Here is an 8681-nt window from a genome sequence, read left to right on the forward strand (position 1 = left end):
GATATGACATCACACCAAGCACTCATCAACAAAACAACACAGAATAAGTGCTGGCGAGGATGTGGAGAAAAGGGAACCCTCCTGCACTGCTGGCTGGAATGCAGACTGGTGCAGCCTCTGTGGAAAACAGTATAGAGATTCCTCTAAAAATTGAAAGTTGAACTGCCTTTTGACCCAGCTATCCCAGTTTTAGGAATATACCCCAAGAACACCATAGAACTGCTCCCAAAGAAGAAATGCACCCCCGTGTTTGTGGCAGCATTATTCACAATAGTGAAGATCTGGAAACAACCCAAGTGTCTGTCAGAGGGCGAGTGGATTAAAAAGCTTTGGTACATATATATAATACTATGGAATACTACTCAGCCATAAGAAATGATGACATTGGATCATTTACAACAACATTGATGGACCTTGATAATATTATACGTAGTGAAATAATTAAATCAGAAAAAACTAAACTCTATGAATCCATACATAGATGGGATATAAAAATGAAACTCAGAGACATGGACAAGAATGTGATGGTAATGGGGGGGATGGGGTAAGGAAGGAGAGAGAGGGGGTGGGGGAGGGGAGGGGCACAAAGAAAAGCAGATAGAAGGTGGCAAAAGACAATTTGACTTTGGGTGAGGGCTATGCAGCATAATCAAATGTCAAAATAATCTGGAGATGTTTTCTCTCAACATATGTACCCTGATTTATCAATGTCACTACATTAAATCTAATAATAATAAAAAAAAGAAAGGAAGGATACAGACATATTAAGAGAATACTAATGTGATGGGTACTTTAATTGGATATACAAAATATAGGAAAGTGAGAAGAAAATGTGTATATATTTTTATATATATATTTGTATGGAATGCCAAAAAATCAGTATTTGTAATCATCTCTTGTCCAATCTAGATTTCATTGTACTTTCCTGGTTTTTCTCAATGCCTTATTTTCCCATTCTCTTCTTTTTTTCTCCCAGTCTCTTTAATATGCATTTAAGCTAGTCAGTTCTTTAAAAAAAAAAAAAAGGAAATTTTACTTTGGTAATTTTAAGGAGAAAAAAATATTAAAAGAAAGTCAGTAACTTGGATATCACAATTCAAAGAACTATATTGAAATTATACCCTGAAAGCCCCTGGGAGGCACCTCCTACCTCACCTGACATAGATGCTGCAACTTGTGATTTTCAAAATCTTTCCACCACTGCTTTTAAAACCAGGGCTGTTATTATTGCCAGCTATATCCATGCATTCAGGCTTGATGTCTTAAGCATGAGTCAATGGTTACTATGTGAGATAATGAGTTCCTAACTTCTGTCTTGGAAAGCTGGATCCAACTGGCAAATCCTTCTCTTTTATAATGAGTATCTGACTACTCAAAAGATTGTTAGCCACAGGGCATCAAAAAAATTAAGTTCAACAATTAACTTGCTTATCCATGATCAGTTGCTACATAGAATAACTTTTTGAAAATATTTTTATTTACCTTCCCCTAATTGTAAAATACTGATATTAATAATCAACTAAAAAATTAAATAAAGTGATTCACAAGACTAGATATAATGATAAATATATAAATTAACCTGTACTTATTACTGTGAAAGTTCTGTACATTTTAAGTTGAATCACTCAGTATAAATACATGTAAAATTTAAAAATTGACTCTATAATATTCTATTTGTTTGTTTTTGTGAGAGAGAGATTGGGTAAGAAAGACAGGAAGAGAGAGAGAAGGGAAGAATCTGTAGTTGTGGCACTGTAGTTGTTCATTGATTGCTTCTCATATGTGCCTTGACTGGGAATCTCCAGCCAAGCCAGTGACCTCTTGCTCAAGCCAGCAACCTTGGACTTCAGGCCAGTGACCTCTAAACTTAAGCCAGCGACCCCACACTCAAGCTGGTAAGCCTGAGCTCAAACCAGATGAGCCGTCGCTCAAACCGGCAACCTCAAGGTTTTGAACCTGGGACTTCAGTATCCCAGGTTGATGCCCTATCCACTGCACCACCACCTGGCCAGGCATACTTTGTAGTTATTGAACAAAATCTATATATTGTTTTTAATTTTTGATAAAGTGATTTTTGTGTATATGTATATTTGTGTGTGTGTGCATTTGTGTACGTTGGTGTGTTTTGGAAAAAGTTAATAGCTGGTCATAAATAAATTGACAAGGCTATTGATGATAGAAAGGTTTATTCCTTTCTTTTTTTGCATTTTCCTATAGAACTTATGTAAGTTTCCTGAAATTATCATAAGACATTTTCAAAATCTTGGTAGCTGAAATTTAAAAAAAATTATTTTTCTGCAGTTTTTTTTAATTTAATTTTAATTGTTGAATCTGGGATCATTATACCATTCATTCTCTACCTATATTTGAATATTCTATAATAAAATGTGTTTAATGCTGTTTGTATCCATACCTATGTAATGAGTAAAACATTATATGCATATATATAAACATTTTATAGTACATATATTTCATAAATATGTAAAACATTATATATACATATATATTTATAGAAAACATATGTACATAAAACATGCTACTCCTAAGAACTACTCCTATAACAACGTTATAGAGAATTATGTCAGGGAATGGTGCATGGTGCACTATTAAATGAAAACTTGAGGATAGAAAAATTCACTGAGTAAATATGCATTCATACATGTATGGTGCAGACATGCATGCAGATATTCCAAATGTCAATGATGGAAGATTGTCACTATATTTATATTTAGCTTTTTTTTCTGAAATATTCTACAGCGAATATGTGTTACTATTTTTCCAGTTCTTGAGGCTAGAAAACCATTAAAAAGTGTCAGCAAGACAGCACTCTCCACAGAGGCTCAGTGGAGAATCTTTATTTTTTTTTCCTATTTCAGCTTCAGATGACTGCCAGCATTTCTTGGTTTCTTTGGCTTGTCGCCTTATCATTCCAATGTCTGCCTCACCTTTACCTCGCCTTTCCCTCTGGTTGTTTTACTTCCTTTTCTGTCTCTTATACATTTGTCATTATATTTAAGGCCCACTGGGGATCCAGTTAGATCTCATTTCAAGATTCTTAATTATACTTCCAAATATCTATTTTCCAAATAGAGATTTTCAGGTTCACAGATGCCAGGGATTTGAACATGGACATATTTATTGGTAGCCACAAAAGTACTAGACAACTAGAGTACTATATGGGATAATTTAAAATATTGTTGAATGAAAATTTATTTTTCATTCACTTATTATTGACTCTGTCAATCTCTCAGCAAACACAACAGAGTTTTTACTATGTATGTACCAACCTTCAGGGAAGAAAGCACTTCCTTCACTAAAGTTCTCATGTGAATGTTTAAAAACATTTTCATCTATTTTTGTTATATTTAAATAGTACATTTGAGTGTAACAATAATTATGGTAACATTAATAAATAACTTGCAGGTTATTTGTTGCCAATGTATTCAATTTATTTTTAATTAAGTAGAAACCAGTAAGTTAATGAATAAAAATATACATCAACATGATTTGTGAAAGAGTAATTGGAGAAACTGAACCAAATATACTTAAATAGCAGTATTATTAATTTTAAAATTTATAATATTAGAAAGATATACAGTATATATATTACTTAAATCATGGGATATTGGCATGATCACTTAACATATATTATTTATATTGGAAATGATTTTCCTGAACTAGCCAAGATATCTATTAATGTAGGTCACACTCATAATTATATGTAGCATTATTTCTTTAAGAAGATTTTATAGATCTGTAGTGTATGAGCTTTTGCTTAGGAAACACTATGTCCTCCTAAACTTTCAGAGTTAAAATGTAGGTGGAAAAAATGATTTTATAACAATTACCTTAGGGAAAATCATTCTTTTGCTAATGTACTTGTTTATCATATAATATGCAATGTTATTGACATCAGAATGATGCCAGCACTGTAAAAGTCATGACCCGAGGAATGTATGCAGCCTCTGTTATTGAAGACATTCTATCCAGAAAGGAAAGGAAAACAGAAGAAAGGCAGTTATTTAGACACCTTAATGTTAACCCCATAAAACATGTTTTGTATTTCAACCTTCAGAACATTTTGATAATAAATGTGCATATTTTAAGCAACAGAATTTTCAATAATTTGTTACTGTAGTGAAAGAAAGCTCTAAAGATTTTGGCTTCTATGTACTAGGTACTCTTGTCAGGGATTAAATTTATATAATTTTCTTAACCAATGTCACTCCAATAAATTCAATTAAAAAATGCAGACTAGCAAGCCATCTTAGTTGACCAATTTTTCAAGCAACACTGGGGAAGAGTGGTCTGCAAAAGAAAGGGTATAATGGGGACTGATGATAGAATGTTAATAAAGTACCTCTTATAACAAACAAACAAACAAACAGAAAAAGAAATAAAAGACTGAGTTAATTGTTAGCACCTGTCAAGTAATTATTTTACATTTATTGCTCAGTTCAGGAATAGATAAACCTTGTATTTCCGATGGAAAAATAGTTAGGAAATCACCAACCATGGCCCAGTGATTTATTATACAAATAGCTACAACCATATATTATTCCTCTTCACTGGGTTCTTCTCTATGATAAGCATTTGAGTAAAGCCCTACAGTGTATTGTCTCTCAAAATCTAGCACCCGACATCAATTTTAAAATGTTTGGTCCTATTTCTTTGTTATCTTATCACGGCATGACAATGTAAAATCACTCAGATATGTTATTGTCAAAACAAAATGATAAAAATTCAAAATTGTATTATACTGTTGAGGGCAATATCCTTATTTGTGACTTGCAAATACTATTCTTGTCATCAAAAGCATAACAAGCATCTTGAGAAAATAGTTTATGTGCTTTGCACATTGTGGATTAGATCACAATGCTTAATTGTCTGTTACAAGTGTCAGAATGTCATAATAATTACATGTTAATTTAATAGCAGCATTTTGAATTTGATAAAGAAGAATATGGCAGGCCGTGAAAAACATTTGGACTATAGCATTAGTAAATGTTTGAAAATGTTCTCTCTTATCCCTAATGAAATATTAATTTAGTTTTACACCCTGGTGGTTAAGGGTTTGCTTCTGTAAGAGCTCTGCCTAATATGAATTGCATAAATCACACAAAATGTCCCAGAACATCATGCTCTGTGGTTGATGAGAAGCGTATTGTTCTGCATTTTTCAAAAAGAAATTGAGCTCCAGTTATTTAATCAAAGAACATAGCCAACAATCCCTTGATATCAACTCTTGTTCTGTGCATTATAACTGATGCTGCTATTGGTAAATTATTATTTGCTATAATAAATTTTAAATTTAATTTGACCTTGATAAGGGAAAGATATTTTCTTATTGAACTTAACATTGTTCTCACAGCTGCAACTTTTTCTTGCATTAAAAAGTACTTGACAACACAGAACAGTACTTTGAAAATAAACCATGTTTTTAAACGGCCTGTGTCTTATATGTTGATCTTGGGCAATGACAAAGTAGAGACTGAATAACCGCTTAAAACAATTTTCCATTCAAGAGATTCTTATAAAAAATAATTTGGGTTTTTTTTGTATTTTTTCTTTCCGAGTTTTTAGTATCTGGAATCCATTTTTCACCCTAATTTACTCAATTCTCCCTCTCTACAAAAGGAAGTGTAAAAACTGCTGCTTCATAATTTTTTTTTGCTGGGCCAAACATCTAATTAATTCCAGAAGAAAACCTCTTTTCATTAAGTAATGGCTTGTATGTGGCTACCATATTTCCAGGCCTCCTTGCAGGGAGAGAGAAATAGTTAGAATATGTTCAAAAGAGCCCACGCTGATTTCACAGGTATCCTGGAGACTACCTGAGGTGAAAGGCTGTGCCCTTGCACTAAGTGAAGCAGGTGAACTTTCCTCTGTGGTTGACACTCCAGATAAATATTTGGGAATCTTGAATAGAGGAGAATAGACATCCTTCTAATTTACTAAAAAATGTGAATAAATGTATTATTTAATGAGTTGCACTATAATCATATATTCCTAAATATCATATTGTTCAGTGCCTTAGGACACAGATAATTTCTGTCTTCAACAGGAATTAAGACAAAGAGAAGCAATAAATAAAAGCTGAAAAATAAAAAGGTGAAACTGTATACTTAATGCCAGTTCTCCACTCTTCTATCTTTAACTCTATTGCCATCCTCTGTATACTTACTTTGACATTATTTTACAAATTCATTCAATTTCTCTAACTTACCTCAAGATAAAACAATCATATTTTATATAATTTTCAAAGCAATTTCAATGTTGTAACTACCCTAAAATGGAATAAAATTAAAAAAAACCACTTTTATTAGATAAAATGCTTAAAAACTTAATACACTACTTATAAATATGTTAGATAATAATTTGTGAGATTTTTAAAAATAGATTTTTTTTAGCAGTTTCAGATTTATAACAAAATCAGATGGAAAGTACAGAGAACATACCTCTCTCCTGCCCCATCCCAGTTTCCCCTACGATCAACATCCCCACCAGAATGGTACATTTTTAAGATTGATAAACTTAAAACTGATTCATTATTATCACGCACAGTTCATAGTATACATGAGGGTTTAGTCTTGAAAATGTACATTATGTGTGTCTTGACAAATGTATGATGAAATTATTCTTTATTATTCACTTTTTGCTTAACAAGTGCTTCTTTTCATATGCTTGCCTTCAAAGAACCTGAATAGTTAGAGCTAGTCAAATAATATGATAGCGTCAGGGACAAGACTAGAATTCTGGTTTTCTGATACTACTTACACTTTGTTGAGACAACTCATGCAAATGTTTAAAATAAACCTTGTAATGTATTGGATACTCAATAAACTATAATCTTTTTTTTTTTTACAGGGACAGAGTGGGAGTCAGAGAGAGGGATAGATAGGGACAGACAAACAAGAACGTAGAGAAATGAGAAGCAACAATCATCAGTTTTTTGTTGTGACACCTTAGTTGTTCATTGATTGCTTTCTCATATGTGCCTTGACCGTGGGCCTTCAGCAGACCGAGTAACCCCTTGCTCGAGCCAGCGACCTTGGGTCCAAGCTGGTAAGCTTTTTGCTCAAGCCAGATGAGCCTGCACTCAAGCTGACGACCTTGGGGTCTTGAACCTGGTTCCTTCCATATCCCAGTCTGATGCTCTATCCACTGCACCTCCGCTTGGTCAGGCAAACTATAATCTTTTAATATACACATCAATATCACAATAAATACTAAAATAAAATGGAATCTATATTTTAAATGTAGTTTTATTTTTTGTTTTTTTAAGGTTTTTGTTTTATTAAATTTATTGGGGTAATATTGACTATAAGATCATATTAGTTTCAAGTATATATTTTTATGATACATAATATTCTCTTTGCATTGTGTGCTCACCAACACAAGTCAAATCCTCTTTTAGCACTGTATATTTTACCCCCTTTACCATTTAATACCTCCTTATCTCCCCCCCCTTTCTTCTGGTAATCACCATACTTTTGTCAGTATCTATGAGTTTTTGTTTGTTTTTTTATTCGTTCATTTGTTGTTTTCAGTTTCATATACCACATATGAGTGAAATTATATAGTTTATTACTTTTTCTGACTTATTTCACTGAACATTATATTTTCAAGATCCATCCATGTTGTCGCAAATGACAACTTATGTCTGAATAGTATTTCATTGTTTATATGTACCACATCTTCTTGAAAATTTTGTGAATTTGATCCCAAAAGCAGGGAAGGAAAACCAAAAATAAATGAATGAGACTATATAAAATGAAAGATTCTGCACAACAAGAGGAACCACCAGGAAAAAAGGGCAACCAACCTAATGGGAAATAAATTTGCAAATGGCTCTGGCAAGGGGTTAATATCTAAAATATATAAAGAACTCATACAACTCAACACCAAACAAACAACAATCCAATTAAAAATGGGTGAAGAGTGGCCCTTATCGAAGCTGCAGCTTCTTCCACATAGCTGCTGCAGTCAAAAAGGAGCCCAGAGTGACAGTTTTACTTGACGGTCGCCATTCTGTTTGCTATAACTGATCTGCAACATTTCAAGAAAAGACAACGCTGCGTGTAAAAGTCTAAAATAAACAAATAAATAAATAAAAATTAAATTTAAATGGGTGAAGACCTGAACTGATGCTTTTCCCAAGAAGACATACAAAGGCCAACAGATATACAAAAAGAGGCTTAACTTTACTAGCTGTATGGAAATGAAAATCAAAACTACAATGAGAAGCAACCTCATGCCTGTTAGAATGACCATTATTAATAAGACAAGTAATAACAAGTGCTAGAGAGGTTGTAGAGAAAAAGGAACTCTCATTCACTGCTGGTGAGAATGTAAACTGCTACAACTGCTATGGAAAACAGTAGCAAGATACCTCAAAAAAATTTAAAATAGAGTTACCACCATATGACCTAGCAACCCCACTACTGGGTTTCTACCAAAAAAGAAAAAAAAAAGAAAAAAAAATAAAACACTTATTTGCAAAGACATAAGCATGTCTATGTTTATTGAAACATTATTCATAGTGACCAAGACATGGAAACAACCAAAGTGTTCTTCAATAAATGAATGGATTTTTAAAATGTGGCTTACTTTTTCAGACTATTCACAAACTTTTCAAAGAAAGTCATGAAAAATGGTGATATGAAAAGCAGTTTAACAGA

The 8681-nt window shown here is 32.8% G+C and overlaps 1 non-coding gene across 1 annotated transcript; it reads left to right on the forward strand.

The window, feature by feature from the left end:
- The first annotated feature begins 7940 nt into the window (after positions 1-7940).
- Positions 7941-8075, forward strand: LOC136309790 (small nucleolar RNA SNORA16B/SNORA16A family). The gene has a single exon (XR_010726431.1). It is a non-coding gene; the product is annotated as a small nucleolar RNA SNORA16B/SNORA16A family (small nucleolar RNA).
- The last annotated feature ends 606 nt before the right edge of the window (positions 8076-8681 follow it).

Source organism: Saccopteryx bilineata, chromosome 6, assembly GCF_036850765.1.
Source record: "Saccopteryx bilineata isolate mSacBil1 chromosome 6, mSacBil1_pri_phased_curated, whole genome shotgun sequence".
NCBI lineage: Eukaryota > Metazoa > Chordata > Mammalia > Chiroptera > Emballonuridae > Saccopteryx > Saccopteryx bilineata.